Source organism: Pelmatolapia mariae, linkage group LG3_W, assembly GCF_036321145.2.
Source record: "Pelmatolapia mariae isolate MD_Pm_ZW linkage group LG3_W, Pm_UMD_F_2, whole genome shotgun sequence".
NCBI lineage: Eukaryota > Metazoa > Chordata > Actinopteri > Cichliformes > Cichlidae > Pelmatolapia > Pelmatolapia mariae.
In genome coordinates, this window is record NC_086229.1 from 70,848,411 (window position 1) to 70,864,162 (window position 15,752).

General features: G+C 40.3%; 1 long non-coding RNA gene across 1 annotated transcript; it reads left to right on the forward strand.

Moving 5' to 3' along the window:
• Nucleotides 1-850: 850 nt before the first annotated feature.
• Nucleotides 851-1,512, forward strand: LOC134618269 (uncharacterized). Its single transcript, XR_010091890.1, has 3 exons — nucleotides 851-889; nucleotides 1,059-1,273; nucleotides 1,365-1,512. It is a non-coding gene; the product is annotated as an uncharacterized LOC134618269 (long non-coding RNA).
• Nucleotides 1,513-15,752: the final 14,240 nt, after the last annotated feature.

Here is a 15,752-nt window from a genome sequence, read left to right on the forward strand (position 1 = left end):
CATACTCTGAAACCAATGACATGCTGGTTAAATGTACTGATGATGCTGGCATTCTAGAAGAAGGACTTGATGCAGGTGGCCTAAAACGAGAGTTTTTGAGTCTGCTAATGAAACACATGAGAGATCGTCCCATTTTTGATGGACCAGAAGGACATCAATTCCTCGTCTACAATGCAAAGGGTATGCAATGGTCAGATGTTTGATAAACTTAATTTAAAGACTTTTTTTGGACTTGTAAATCAATTTGTTTTTAATTATTATCACAAGCAACTCATAATAATTTTTTGGATTATTTCAACACAGCATTAGTCTGTCTATCTATCTGATCGATCGATAGAGAGAGGTGTGTGAGAGAGTTTATCATTTCCTGTATTCATTCACAGCTGTAAGGGAGGATGAATACTACCTAGCAGGAAAGATGATAGCCGTGTCAGTTGTGCATGGTGGTCCAGGGCCCCATTTCCTGTCAGAAGAGCTGGTACATTATCTTGCAGGCCAGACTTCAGTAAAAGCAAAAGTTGCCTCAGTCAAAGATGACGACATAGGGAAAGCTTTACAAGAGGTGAGGACAGCGCAGGATTTGAATGCAGGATAGAACTATAGCTTCTTCGTCTGTATGAAATTAAAATATTCTTTCTTTGTGTAGGGAAAAAACAGGAATGAAAATGAGACACGTAAGCTTACATTGTGTATGTCCATTTTTATGTGTTTTTCAGATCGACAGTGCTGGTTCAGTGGATGTCCTGCGTGACTGTGTCATAAAACACAGTACTATGCTACAGGTGGCTGGTTGTCTAAGGCATGTTTCCACAGTTGGGGAAAAAAAAGACATTGTGTCTGACTATCTCCGGTGGTATATAATTGCTCGAAACTCATCTGTAATTGACAGGTAAGACTATTATAGAAGAGACTATAGAATTATTGTTATGACGGTGTTGTGCATAATTTCTGACTGAAATGTTTTACATTCTCCAAGGTTTCCACAGTTCAAAGTTTGTCCATAGTTTGTGCATGTATTATGAACTGGTAAATGACACAAAGTTCTCCTCATTCTTTAGATTTAAAGAGGGTCTTTCAGCACTTAATTTCCTGAGTGCACTCCAGCAACACCCTACTTTGCTTTCCCCGGTCCTGTGTCACATGGAAAAGAAACTCACAGCTCTTGAACTTGAGAGACTTTTCAAACCTGACTTCAGCCCATCTGGAAGTAACAGGAGACATCTGGAGAGTCAAACTGTGGGCTACTGGTCAGACTATCTGCTTGACTGTGAAGGTTTATACCAGTATTTCTTTTAGAACTCATTACAAGACAATGTGTTGAATTCACATATACATATATAATTTTTTTAATTTATTTTTTGCAGAATCACAAACTGCTGTGTCGGTGGGCGATGTTCTGATGTTTGCAACTGGGCTAACATCACTGCCCCCTTCTGGATTAGATCCACTACCAAGCCTACAGTTCCTGGATGACTCTTTATTCCCGATGGTAAATACATGCTTAAACTTATTGAAACTACCAATGATAACCTCATATTCCGTGTTTAAATCCAACATGGATTTTGGAATTCAAAACTCTCCAGGATTTGGATGTTTCTAGGATGTCTGGCCTTGTAGTTCAAACCTGCTGTTGATTTGTTTCTCAAGTTTTTAAGTCAAGATTTTTTTTAAAGATGTTATGAATAGGAGAAGGTGGGACATGCTCGTGGTACAGCACAAATCCATTATAGTTTACCAGGTTTATTGTAGTTTTATTAGATAACCCAGTCACTTACAGCTGCTTCTTCTTGGCATTAGTAAATTCTGTAGGTTTTTTGCTAAGGGACTTATCCAGAAATCAGTTATGTATTTGAGCATGGTTTTTATTCTAAAATGTAGGTACATATGTTCAAAGGAGATTTAAAATACAATGGCTTGACTTGATTTGTTCAAAGGTTTGACAGTGCTACTAAAAGTAAAGGCATTTAAAAGTGTACTGTGTTCTACTCTTAAAAGTTGTAATAAACACACAATACAATGCAAGATTTGATTTTGATTTGATTTATTATTTATCTAAATGTTCAGGACTGTATCTTAACTTCCATCAGCTAAACAAGGACCAGAATTAGCAAGACGTTGTGGTAGGAATGAGCTTTTACAAAAACAAACTTAAATTTTTGGCATCTTCAGCCAACTCATGTAGCCTAGTCCAAAAATACAGCATATGCTATAGGTTTTGGTAAAAACAACAAAAAGCCAGTTTTTTTTTTTTTGTTTGTTTGTTTTGTTTTTAGAAATGTGCAATTTCTAATAACTGCATGTAAAGTTCAGTGGCAGACTCCCAGCAGCCTGGCTTTTGAAAATGATTTTGCTCCACTACAAAATTCAGATACTCCTGTATGTTTGAGTCCCCACATACAACTACTGACAGCCTAGACTCAGGAAAAGCGTCCAGTTCAGATTGTTGAATCAGGAATCCACAGTCCCTGGAGCCGTATCTGTGGTCAATGGAAGACAATTGCATTAATGTAAGTTTACACATAAAGTTATTATTTGATCATTATTATCCATTACCTGTGGGGTAGGTAGTACAGTTCATTTGGCACACCTCCTGGACATGAAGCTGTTCTTGAGGGACGAATCCGATGAGTGTTCCACAGCTTCACACATTCATCAAAATCCTTCTGAACAATGTCAGTGAAGCAAAATCTCAAAAGGCACTGATGCTCGTGACTTCCATTGAAGTGTCCAGCGTCTCGAAGATCCGCAAACAGCTCCAACCAAAACTGAGCCCTACAGAAATTGTTAAAAAAAATTGTTTAGAAATAGTTTAGTTTGTTTACATGGCATCGTTTCACAACACGTCATCGCATGGCACTTTACAGTTCATTTTAACTGAATCATATAGACTCCAGTCAGTTTAAATGTTTTCTATCGAAAGGGATTGCATACAGGCAAAAATCTAAAACATTTGAGTAATGTGCAAAAGTTCATTTATTTTAGTAATTCAAATTAAATGTGAAATTAGTAATATTGACCTCACAGCCCATTGTTCCCTCAGTGGGCTGGTTTCAGTCATTATGCAAATGTACTGTTTATAAGATTTGGGGAAACCTGCAGTCAGCTGAGACTGAAGAAGTCACTTGGATGAGTGACGAAACGTTTCTCCCACAAAACGCTACGTCCAGATGAACAGATTCAACTTTTGGAGATTGACTCATTACCAGAGGTGGGTCGAGTATCCAAAAATTGTACTCAAGTAAGAGTATCATTACTTTAAAATATCGTTACTCAAGTAAAAGTAAAGAGTAGTTGTCAAAAAAGTTACTCGAGTAAGAGTAAAAAAGTACTTGGTGAAAAGGCTACTCAAGTACTGAGTAAATAGCGAGTAACTGTTTGAAATGTCCGATTTATTTTATAAATAAATGCTATCAGACAAACAAAAATAAATAAATATACAAATTTTAGTATTTTCAAAAGGAATATGTGTAAAAAGATCCACAAAATAAGGCACAACAATTCTAATTTCAAGATTTCAGTTTTTCACAATGTAAAGCTTTTTCAAGCAAAACCCACAGTAAATATATTGGCATTTACAGCAGCCTCAGAGAAAACATTAGAACGAGGCAGCTTCAACATAACAGACTACAGCTGATGCGCCAGAATGTCATACTAGGGCTGGTTCATTTAAATACAAGGAGGGATTAAGTAAATCAGAAACAAATGACACAGAGATGCAACAGGTATAATCAGGAAAAGTTTATTCCCAAGGCGGACAGCAGGAATAAAAAAACACCAAAAAAACAACACACCTGTGCTAAAATTCCACAGGAATAGGCATTCTAACAAAACTTATTTTGTATACTAAAATACCCTGAAGTATAGACAGTGGATTAACACAATGTAATATGTAAAAATTTAAAAACTACACTCACAAATAAACACTGAAATCAGAGTAAAACTAATTATAAAAGACAAATACAAATTCCCACTATGTGGATGTACATATGTACATATGTGTATGGCTCACTTTACCATAAACTGTTTCTTCAGTCAGTGAAATGGTGCTTCAGCTTCAGCAGCAGTTGGCTCTCAAGGTTCTTGCTGTGAAGCTGTGACCGTTTGGCAGTGAACAGGAGTCCTGCATGACTAAAAAGTCTCTCACAGGCTGCAGATGCAGGAAGAGCTGTATTGACTTTGACTGACAGCTTCTTGATCTGAGGAAAGTCATGCAATACATCCATACCTGCAGTGAAGTGACATGAAAGGTACCTCTCCAGTTCCTCTGCTACTGGCTTTCCTGACCCCATGGATCCATCATCTTCATCGAATAGGGCGCTGTTTGTGCTGGCCTCACCCAGTTCGGGGTCTAGGTGATGTCTGATGAAGTGGAGACCTGTGGAAAGATGTAACGGTTTCAAAAGAATTAGGTCTGGTCATTATAGTGCTGTATACACTGCCAAGCTGCAGATGTTTGTTTGGAGCTAGCCTCCAAAAGATGGCCATACACTGTGCGATTTTTGGCCCATTTTGAGCGGATTTTTCAGTCGCACAACCGTTTTGGGGATCGGCCGTGTTTTGCCTTAATCGTGTGTGCATCGTGTAGTATACATGTTGTAACGATAAGCAGTTAACACCTCACGACTAGCTCCCAATCATCAATCTTATGGTCGCATGATAATCAAACCAGTTTGAAATCCTGTCGCCTCTCACACTGCGCAGCACAAACACAGAAATGAAAGAAAAGGTGGAGCGGCACGGCAGTGCAGCGTGTGATCCGGACACAAGAGATGGAGGCACAACTTGGAGGAAGAGGCAAGCTCATCCGAGTACGTAAGCGTAGAGCTACCACCCAGGCAAAAGAAAAATAGAGCTATATCACGTTATAACGTAAACAGTTTATTGTTCTAACAATATACCTTTCACGTTTGAACAATATAATATTTATATTCTATGAACGTGATAATTATGTGTATTGTAATAACGTGATATTATATTGTTCAAACATGAACAGTATATTGTTAGAACAATAAACCTTTCACGTTATAACGTCACATATTTTTCTTTTGCCCCGGTGGCAGCTCTACGCTTCCGTATCCGAGGCTTTTCAATGTGGCCTCACAAAATTATCACGACTACAACAACCACGAAAAGAGCTGGATGGACATTGCTGTTCAATCACAGCTGCCTGGTCCATGTTTTTCATTAGTAATTTAGCAAAGTTGATGGTGGTGGTGTGTGTGTGAGTGAAAGACAGAGAGGGAGAGCAAGGGACAGATTTTGTATGATAAGCTTCATGTTATGGACGCACAGTTTGAGCCCTCAGGTCGCATCAGAGCATCAGGCCGGCTAGTGTGAGACCTGCATCGTGACCTATGAACTTCTAACCTCTACGATTTAATTGTACAGTTTGAGCAGGAGCGGAATAACGTGACTGAAAAAACTCACACAGTGTTTGCCCAGCTTAATGCAGACTGTTTAAACTAAACAAGCTGCTGTTTCACATAATAAACCCTGTCAGCCGCAGTATTGCCTTCTGTTTAACAGTTAAAGCAGTAGAGACGAGCTGTTTGCATGTTCGTGAAACTCTAGCGTCATTAACCAGGCTAGCTGTTAGCTTATAGCTCACGCTAGCTAACCAGCGAGCAGTTAAAAAGACAGCTGAAGCTGCACAAAACACCCACAAACTTATCTCACTACAACATAGCGCCGGAAATATGACTCGCAGCTCGAGCTCGACACAGCTGCTGTAACATAAGACTGACATCCAGCTAACCACAGCTAAAAAGATATTTAGAGAAAACTTACCGTTTCCTCAGTGGTTTCACGCTGAAAAGTTGGTTTGTTTTGGCTCTCCCTGAAGACACCGACACTGCAGACACAGCTGTTCTTTTGTGCTGCTTTTAAGCGAAACATTCTTTGTATGTGAGGCCAAAGGTGTTCAGCCTCTTCAGCTCTAGCGTAGACTCTGCCATCATATTTCTTCTTTCCGTGTGTCCGCTACTTTGAAATGCTTGGTCCGCTCCGCCCGCCACGGTTTCAAACTGGTCATGTGACTGTATGGCCACGTCTCATTGGTAAAAAAGTTACCGGAAACTCCACTAGCGGCATGTTATCGAATGTGTTAAACTAATTTTTTTTTAAAGTAACGAGTCGAATTTTGCAAATGTAGCGGAGTAAAAGTACCGTTTCTTCTTCATAAATGTACTCAAGTAAAAGTAAAAAGTATCGTGCAAAAAAGGTACTTAAAAAGTACATTTTTTTTCAAAAACTTACTCAAGTAAATGTAACGGAGTAAATGTAGCTCGTTACTACCCACCTCTGCTCATTACTTACAAAGTGACGTATTTCAAGTATTCGTTATAATGTTAATGATTAAGATGTAGAACTTATGAAAAACCCAAATTCAAAGTCTCTAACAATTGGTATGTTCTATTTGTTTGGGTCCTTTTTGCATAAATTACTGCCTCCATGCAGTGTGGCATGGATGCTATCAGTCTGTGGATCTGTTGAGGTGTTATGGAAGACCAGGATGCTTCAGAAGCAGCCTTGAGGTCTTAGCCACTACACTATGTGACACCCCTTTCATCCACACTTACATTAGACAAAACTTTCTATTAATGTGCTTTGATAGTCTCTGGGAACATCCAACTTCTTTTAAGGTGTTCTTTATGGAGGGTGTCAATTGTGTTTTTTTCCCCCACAGCTGTCAGGACAGCAGTCATGTCCATCCTGTGAGTCCTTCTGAATTAGAAAGACCATTTAGAGGCTCAGGAACCCTTTGCAGATGATTTGAATTAATTAGCTCATAGTAGAGTGGCACTTTAAGTCTAAAATATTTAACCTTTTTACAATATTCTGGTTTTGAAGTTGGGTTTTTCTTAAGTTCCAAATCATGATCATCATAATTACTAAATGGACTAAAAATGTCTAGTTTGGCATATAATGAGTATTATTGGCATCGTTTTAATCCCATACGGGACCAGCCAGTCACTTACTGACTAACACTGCAAAACAGAATTGTTAAAGTACTAGTTTTAATTACAATTCAGGTTAATTTTGTGTGTGTGCGCAACGCAGAGTTTCTGTGCGCAGAGACCGTGCCAGCAGTGCGCAATTGCGCACGTGCGCAGTTTAGAATGAACATCAGACTCTGATGTTCCAACAGTGTTCAGGATGAGAATTAGTACCTGCAATGCTCCAGTTTGACCTCGTGGTGGCAGTGCTGTCTCACTGTTATAATGGCTACACTCAGACTACAGGACAGAAGAGGGCTCTACTAAAACTGATGTTTTATCACCTGTTTATGACATCATTCTGACGTCACCCCGATGACAGCCCTTAGTTTGCATGTGTCTGGTTGGTTTTTCAGTTTTTTAGTTGGTGTCTTCATGTTTTTTCTACACTGTGGATGCTGTATCTTATAACATTGCCATGATGTGAGTCTGGAGGTTTGGTTATAGTGAACCTGCCTCCTGATGTTTATTACATATTCACAGCAGAAGCTTCATCACAGATCAGACACAAATAACGCCACAATGTTTGGTTACACTGAGCAGGCAGCTGTTACACTGTGACCGTAACCAGGTCACGGGGACCTGTTGCTTTACCAAATAGCCGAGATTTCCGAGGTTCTTGAATGCACCACAAACAGCTCAGAGTGCAAGTGAGCCACTGAAGTCAGATCTCTTCTTCAAAGCAGACTTTCAGCTTCATTTCAAGTAATCTGATGTAGTCAGTATTTAAAGTCAGGCTCTGTTATTGACTGAAAACAGCGACAGACTCAGACATTTAGAACAAACTAAGAGTCGGATCAGCACAGATACTGACACAGAGATGGCTGCTGGCACTGCGCTGCTCTGCTACACTTTGCTGTTTGCCCATGTCTTCGTCTCTGCAGGTGAGATTGAACTAAATTGAGTTTCTCTCTGAGATAACAACAAGGAGCATTATTTTCATCTGGATTCAGTTTGTCTGTGTGTGTGAAGGAGACACGAGGCTGGGTGGACACTTAACATCTGTAATCCAGCTGTGACAGAGACAAAGAAGTGTAATGTGTGTGTCAGTGTGATGTGTTGTAGTGTCAGGAGTCAGTATACAGCTACAAAGCTTTTTGTTCAGTGTATACAAACAGCTGTAGCTCCATAAAGGCAGCATGCAGAGACTCACAGTGTCTTATAATGAGAGGCTGCTTTCTCTCACACATTATGTTCACTTATTATCAGCACATGTTGTTGTTCTGTGGAAGCTAACATCTTGTAGTTTCTGACACTTTGCATGTTTAGCATGAGGCTAAAATCCCCCCTCAGTGGGTCACTGGTGACCTGCTGGATGTTCAGAGGTTCATTAAATCCAACATGAGTAAAAACTCAAATGTCAAAGGAAATAACCAAAATATTTAAAGTCAATCATTCTGATTATAATTGTACTTTGACCTTTAACCTCTCTGCTCTGTGTTGTTTCCTCTTTCAGACAAAATCATCACAGATGAGTCTGGACAGGACATCACTCTGACATGTCGAGCTCCAAACAACAACATCCACATTGTAGAGTGGAGCAGAGCTGACCTTGGAGATAAAAATGTTCTTTTGTACCTTGATGGTCAGTTTGTTACAGACGACCAGCATCCATCCTTTAAGAACCGGGTGGATCTGCAGGACACACAGATGAAGGATGGAGACGTGTCTTTGATTCTAAAGGATGTGACGACTACTGACACTGGAACATACGAGTGTTGTGTCTTCATGAGAGCACCTCGCTCATGGAAGCGCAGTGTCATCAAACTGATTGTTGTTTCTCCAGGTGAGTGAGTAGAGTTGAGTGTGTGTGTGATCAGAGGTGAAGCTGCTTCCTCGTTGTTTATGTGTGTTTGTTGTATGGTTGAGCTGGTGCATGTCAGAGGCAGACAGATGTTTCTACTAGAGATTGACTGATCCGATATTAGGTATCGGTATCGGTCTGATACTGACCTAAATTACTGGATCGGATATCGGAGAGAAATAAAAAATGTAATCCGATCCATTAAATATCAAAAAAAACACCTCACAAAACTTGCTACACGGCGTAACTCGGCTATATATATGGAGCGACTGCCTCTCGCTCTCCTGCTGCTACTTCAATCGTGAAACTGCTTAATGATCAGCTGATCGGCTTTTCTGTCGCGAGTCCGTCTCTCTTCTTTGTTTTTGGCCCACTTTGCACCAGAAAGAGGAAACCAGCGGCTGAACAACAGCAGCACGTTTAACCTTGATAAGCTGTTGTTAGAATTTATTTAATATTACTTTCTACACCAGGATCCTTTTCTACGTAGCTGACGGCTGATAACTGTGCAGGGGCGGATCTAGTAAAGTTTAGCCAGGGGGGCCGATAGGGCATTAACAGGGAAAAGGGGGCACAAAGACATACTTTTCTTTCTTATTCTCATTTAAAATGTCTAGCTTTTAATAAATAATTATCTGAATCTTACACCCAAAGTTTTAATCTGATGTAAAATGTATAGACGTCCATCACTGTATATAGTAACTATTAAGTCTAATATACCCTAGTAAGCTATAGTACTTTTTCCTTTGGGAAGATACCATCTGTGCAGTCTGCAATTCTGTAGAAGAAAGATGTTGAATCTATTTAATTATTCTTAAAAAATAATTTATTTCTGTGCATTTTTTTTCACACTACATCAAATTAAAGTTGATTACGTCGATTACATCGGGGGGTGGTTCCCTTTTTTTTTTTTGCTGGGAGTTTGCAACCCTATTTGTTAGTTTGCTTAATATTTCTGCTAAGTACTCTTTAAAATACCAGAATAGGAAGGATGGAGTAGGTTTAAGTTTATTAGATTGATTAGTGTTGCTGAACTATGAAATATTTTGGGTGCAGTGTATTTATTACATACAGGTATAACAGAATAGCTTTAGTGTTGTTGTTTATTTAAACTTGAGTATGATCTTATACAAAATGCAGCAAGATATTAAAAAAACAGTTTTATTGATTAAAAAACACACTATATCGGATTAATATCGGTATCGGCAGATATCCAAATTTATTATATCGGTATCGGACAAAAAAAAGTGGTATCGTGCCATCTCTAGTTTCTACAGCTGTTGTCTTTGTGGCTGGTAGTCTAGAGTTGTAGAGCAGCATTGTTTGGGTAAGGTTAGAGCAGAAACAAAGACATTTATGAATCAGTCTCTTCTTCTCTTGCTCTTTAACTCGTCTGTAAACATGTGTGGGGAAACTCAATGTTAAAGCCTACAGCTGGAGGGGGTCGGGAGGGGTGAAGCTGGTGGTTGTGAGTCTGTGAAAGTGAATCCTGCTGGTGCCATAGCTGCTGAAAACGTACTTAGTGCAGACACAAAACATCCATCAGCTTCAAAGTGTGTCAGAAAAATGTCCACATGATGACTGATGGATGAGAGAGGTCCCATTTTTGTTGTTGTGCACAAATCATTGAACAACACAAACACTAAGAGCTCCTTTCAGTGCTGCCTGTTTTGTTACTGCACACATTTCTGATGGTCCTACAGTCCAACGTAGAAACATCTCCCTGAAGCCTCTTCCTTAGAGACCAAAGGTTGGATCAGAGCAGCTGAAAGGACACATCTATGAATGCAGTCAGAGACTTTCTCACAACCTCACACTTCATCTGATCACATTTAAACTCAGGTTCTCTGTTAGTCACTGAGATTACAGACTCACACATTTATAATAATGTAGATCAGCAGTAATAATAACACACAAATGTCTGCAGTAACTGTGTCAGTCTGCTCCACTTTGCTGTTTGTCTCTCCAGGTCAGATGAAGCTGTTAGAAACCAGATGTTCAGAAGAATTATTTTCATATTGATTCAGTTTGTCTGTGTGTGTGAAGGCATCATCAGGGTAGATGGAGTCTGTGTGGGCTCAATGTCTCTCACTGTAATCTAGAGCTGGGCGATGAAATGATAAAGATCATTACTGCAAAATAACTTTTCCTCAGTAGAAACATGAAACATACTCAAAAGAAAGTAAAAAGAATTTATTCCCTATTTGTGTTACGGCCGAGAGGGCCAGGCTGTGGGTGTGGACTCAAATGCAGACACAGAGGGAGGCAAAACAGGCGTGAACACAGTGCTTTATTTACAGTGCCTACTTAACTTACAAAGCAGGAAACTATGAATGCTATGAACGGAGAATGCTATGAACGGTGGAAGCTATGAACTGAGAACTATGAGGTCAAACTATGAACATGAAACTCTGAGTGCTATGACTAGGTGCTAGATTTCATGGACGGATCCTGGGAATGGAAAAAGGGGCAGCGGCTTGGATGGAGGTGCGCAGTCACTATAATGAGAGGAGACAAGTAGTCAGTGGCAGTCTAGTGAATCACAGCTGAAGGATTAGACTATGGTGGTTAGGGCTTACGTGTTGCAGGTTAAAGTGTCACGCGAGGAGGGGGTGTCCAAGGGATTCCGGGTGAGGAGTGTCCAGAGAGGGTCCAGAATATACTTGGAGCGAGGGACTTGGCAGGGAGGCAGGCAAGTGTAGTCCAATGATGGAAAGGAAGCAACCAGATGACAGAACCAGCGTCCAGGCGGAGATGTGAGTAGTTTAGCTTGGGAAGTGTGACTGCCTGGTGGGTCGTGAGTTAGCAGTAGATCTGGCAGAGGTCTGTTGTGAATGCTGGTCTTATATGCTGGTGACTTAATTGGAACCAGGAGTGGAAGCTGATTGGAGTCTCTGCCTGAAGGTGGAGCCCAGCGGAGTGGAAAAACCCCGTACTAACCTGGACCATAACAATTTGTTTTGACAGTTAACATAAAAGTTCTATCACAATGAAAATAGCATTACTCTGAACCAATCACATGGCAGGAACAGAGTTAGAGTCACATCAGGTTAGACTGAGGCTGTGTCCGAATTCAGGGGAAGGATGCTTAAAATGCCATATTTGGAGGCAATGACGTCACAGAGACGCGACGAGGACTGTCCGAATTCAAAGAGCACTCAAAATGTGGCGACAAACGTGTCCTACTCCTTCGCAAATTTGCGGGTTAGTCGTGTCCGAATTCAGGGGAAGGATGCGCCAATGCCACATCTGGAGGCAATGACGTCACGACGACACGACGAAGGCTGTCCGAATACAAAGAGTACTCAAAATGTGGCAACAAATGTGTCCTACTTTGCCCTGAATTCTAAGGATGGTCCGATGTATCCTCCGTGTCCTACTATATCCCAGGATTCATTGCGAGTCATAGAGGAGATTTGTTTCTGATAACGATGGTGGTCGAAGCAGGAGAGGAAAACACTTTCAAATGTAAGTATATGAAAATCTGGTTGTACAAAAGTTAAATTGTTATAGCGGTCGTTTTGTTCAAGTCAAGTCAAGTCAAGTTGGCTTTATTGTCACTTCAGCCATATACAGTTTGTACACAGTGAAGCGAAACAGCGTTCCTCCAGGGCCAAGGTGCTACATGCAACATAAATTTACAACATAAATTAACAGAAAATCACTAAACTAGCTAACTAGAGACAGGACAGACTGACTTAACATAAATTACAACATAAATTAACAAAAGCTAACTATCTAACTAAAACTAACTATCTAACTAGGTAGGTAGTGCAAAGGAAACAGTAAACATAAAAAAAGCTTTGGGCATCTGCATAGACATGTTTCTTTTCTTTAAAATAACCGTAAACCAGCTTGTACCGGAGTCCCGTGATTGTATTGCCGCTTACATACAGCTAATTTAGATTTTTCCAAATTGGTGATATGTTGTGGGGAACAAAGACCAAACGGCTTAATCTATTGAAACGAGGAGAAAACGATCACTTCTTCACTGGGGTGAAGAATTGGGCCGTTACCGCGTGGATGTACATGAATAAATCAATTTACACATCATATTCATATGAGTACGGTCCTATTAACCCTCATGCTGTACAGCAGCGGTCCCCAACCTTTTTTGCGCCACAGACCAGTTTATGTCAGACACGGAGCCTTTAAGGTATCGTGGATAAATACAACCACACAAAATGATCCGACCATGACAAAAACTGTGGTATTTTGTAAATATAATAATAAACGTGAATGTACTGTGTAATTGTGTAACTTTATTAGCAGCGTCCTCCTGAAAATGCGCCAACATTGACAGTAACATCCTCCTCTCTGCCGCTTAATGCTCTCTGGTTGCTATGGTAACGTGTAAATATTTACTACAACACGGGAAAAGACCCAGGGAAACCGAGTCAACAACAAAACCCCTGAAAACCATAAATTTCAGACCAGAGCCTTAACTCTCGAGCCTGGTACCAAACGACTAACTGTACAGAACCTGTGATGTCCAGACGGTATTCCTCTGGTGTTCTGCTGTGAAAACTTTTGGATTTAGGGATTAACATAGTTGCCATGGTTTCCTTTCTTCTCTTATTTGTTGTGTGTGATCAGGACAACTCTGGAGAAGATGGGCCTGCAAGGGGACAGTCACCCCTTTGCAGGCCAGAAGACATGAGATAACTTTAAAGAATACAAAGTACGTATGTGTGTTATCAAGAAGATAATTCTTAAGAACACAAGTTAATAAATGTGCAATTACTAAGAGTTGTTGTGGTGTTTTTATTTGCCTGCTGTCATTTTTGATTTCCTCTGCCTTTAGGATTGCAAGTATCCAGGCTCAGGAGAGGCGGTCAGTGGGAAGCCCACTGCTGCTACTTGGCCCTGGTTTGCCCTCATGGATGAGGTGATAGGACAGATGCCTTCCATTAAGCCTCCTGTCCTAATTTCCTCTCTCCCAGAGGACACTCCAGGGCCAAGCACAGCAGTGGGTGACCAAAACGACAGCAATGACGAAGCGGCTCAGCCACCTACGACAGGGAGAAAGAGGAAAAGAGACAGGGATGATCAGCTGCTAGACCTCATCAGAGAGGACATGAGGCAGCAAGGAGAGGCTGAGGAGAGGAGAGCTGGGGGAGGATGGATAGACTGTTTTCACTTCTAGAAAGATTAGTTTCCAAATGAGTTATGTATTGAGAAATTTATTTCTTTTAATATATTCGTTACATTGTTATATGTGTTGCATTACTTTAAAGGTTTTATGTTATTAATAAATTGATTCAAACAAACAGTAAGTGTCACTGAACTCAATTTGATTTACAGGCATTTGTAACACATATGAACATAACGCTAACTTTGAACAATATTACTTGGATATTTATTTGATAGCAATAAAGTAAATAACAATAACAATTAAACAAGGATATTTCAAATACACAGTATGTAAAGATGGAAAAACAATATTTACAGTTGTTCACACAGGATTAACATGAGTGACTGAGTGACATGAGTTCCTGGACCGTTTCTTGAACAACTGTAATAGATTACAGGAAGTCTCTGGCAGTGTTGCTGAATCTGCCCGAGCAAGATCAGACGTGGATGAGGTGCTGCAACTGAGACCTGCGGTTTGTCTTTTCTGGTCGGCGAGTGGAGAATCACACAGGGTGGTCTGCAAAGAGAGCTTCAGGATGCTTCCTCCCACTGTCCACTGCATCGTCCATCCACAGGGTTTGCAGGGCTGGCTCACTCGTGGCTGCCACACCACCAAGATGTTTTCAGAAATATGCAAGCAGGAGATGGTGGATGATATATTATTAGTATAATACTTGTAACTCTGTCGCAGACAACAGTTTGATAAAGTGCTATTTAAAAAAACAAACAAAAGATTAGATTCTATACGTTTCAAAGATATATAGTTTATATATTTTATATGATACAGTACATGTGTGAGAATGACCGACGTTGTGCCAAAAAATGATCGTCTGCCAAAAACTGATTTCCGGTTTTTGCCCTAAACTGATTGCTCGTATTTATCCTGCTATGAATGACGTGTTGTTCTATGATACGTGAAACATGTCAAATGTATCCCTCATTAATGATATCAAGTCACCTGCCACCAGCAACATTCCTGTAACAAGGTAGAAGCTGCAATCAGTTTTTGGCAGTGACTTTTATATATCCTTTATTTATCCAGTTAAAAAAAAATCTTATTGACATTAGAAATTTATTTTTTAAGAGCAATCTGGCCAAGAGGACAGCAGACAGCGCAACAAATATATCAATTGTACCTACATTATAACCAGAGTTATAAAGATACTTGAACAACAGGTAATTATTGTATATATAAAACCCCTTAGTAAACCATGTTCACCGAAGTCTATTTACCAACATACATAAAGATATTACACATATTACACATGGAAACATTGGAAATCAGTTTTGGCACAACGCCAGCAATATTTCAATTATCCGTGTAATTAGCTACGTAATTTCTGAATGCGTGTAGATTAAAGGAAATTATTTTACCTGGACATGATTGTCTCTGATGAGCCTAAGGTACAAAACGTGCGGGCGACGACGATAAGGTTTTTCTAGCTCCTCGAGAAATAAAATTGTCCACACAACGGAGCAACATTTCTGGGTCCATTTTAAAGTTTTCACGCTGTGGCGCTAGCGAACGAGAAAAACACGCAAGTTAGGGCGGAGTTGAAGGCTAGGAGGCTGTTTGTTTGTTCAATAAAGTTTCTATGGAGAAAAAAAGGGGGCTGTCCACAGCCGCTCACTTCCTGACTACCCGTCCGTCTAAGGACACTACCTTGTGACGTAGGTAGGCAGTGTCCTTATGAGCATCCTTCCCCTGAATTCGGACGTAGCCTGAAGTTGAGTGTAGGAGGAGCAGCCGGCAGCTGCATAAGTGCAGATGCTGCTGCAGTCACACACACCAGTGTGACAGGAGTGTGAGAGAGATTAAA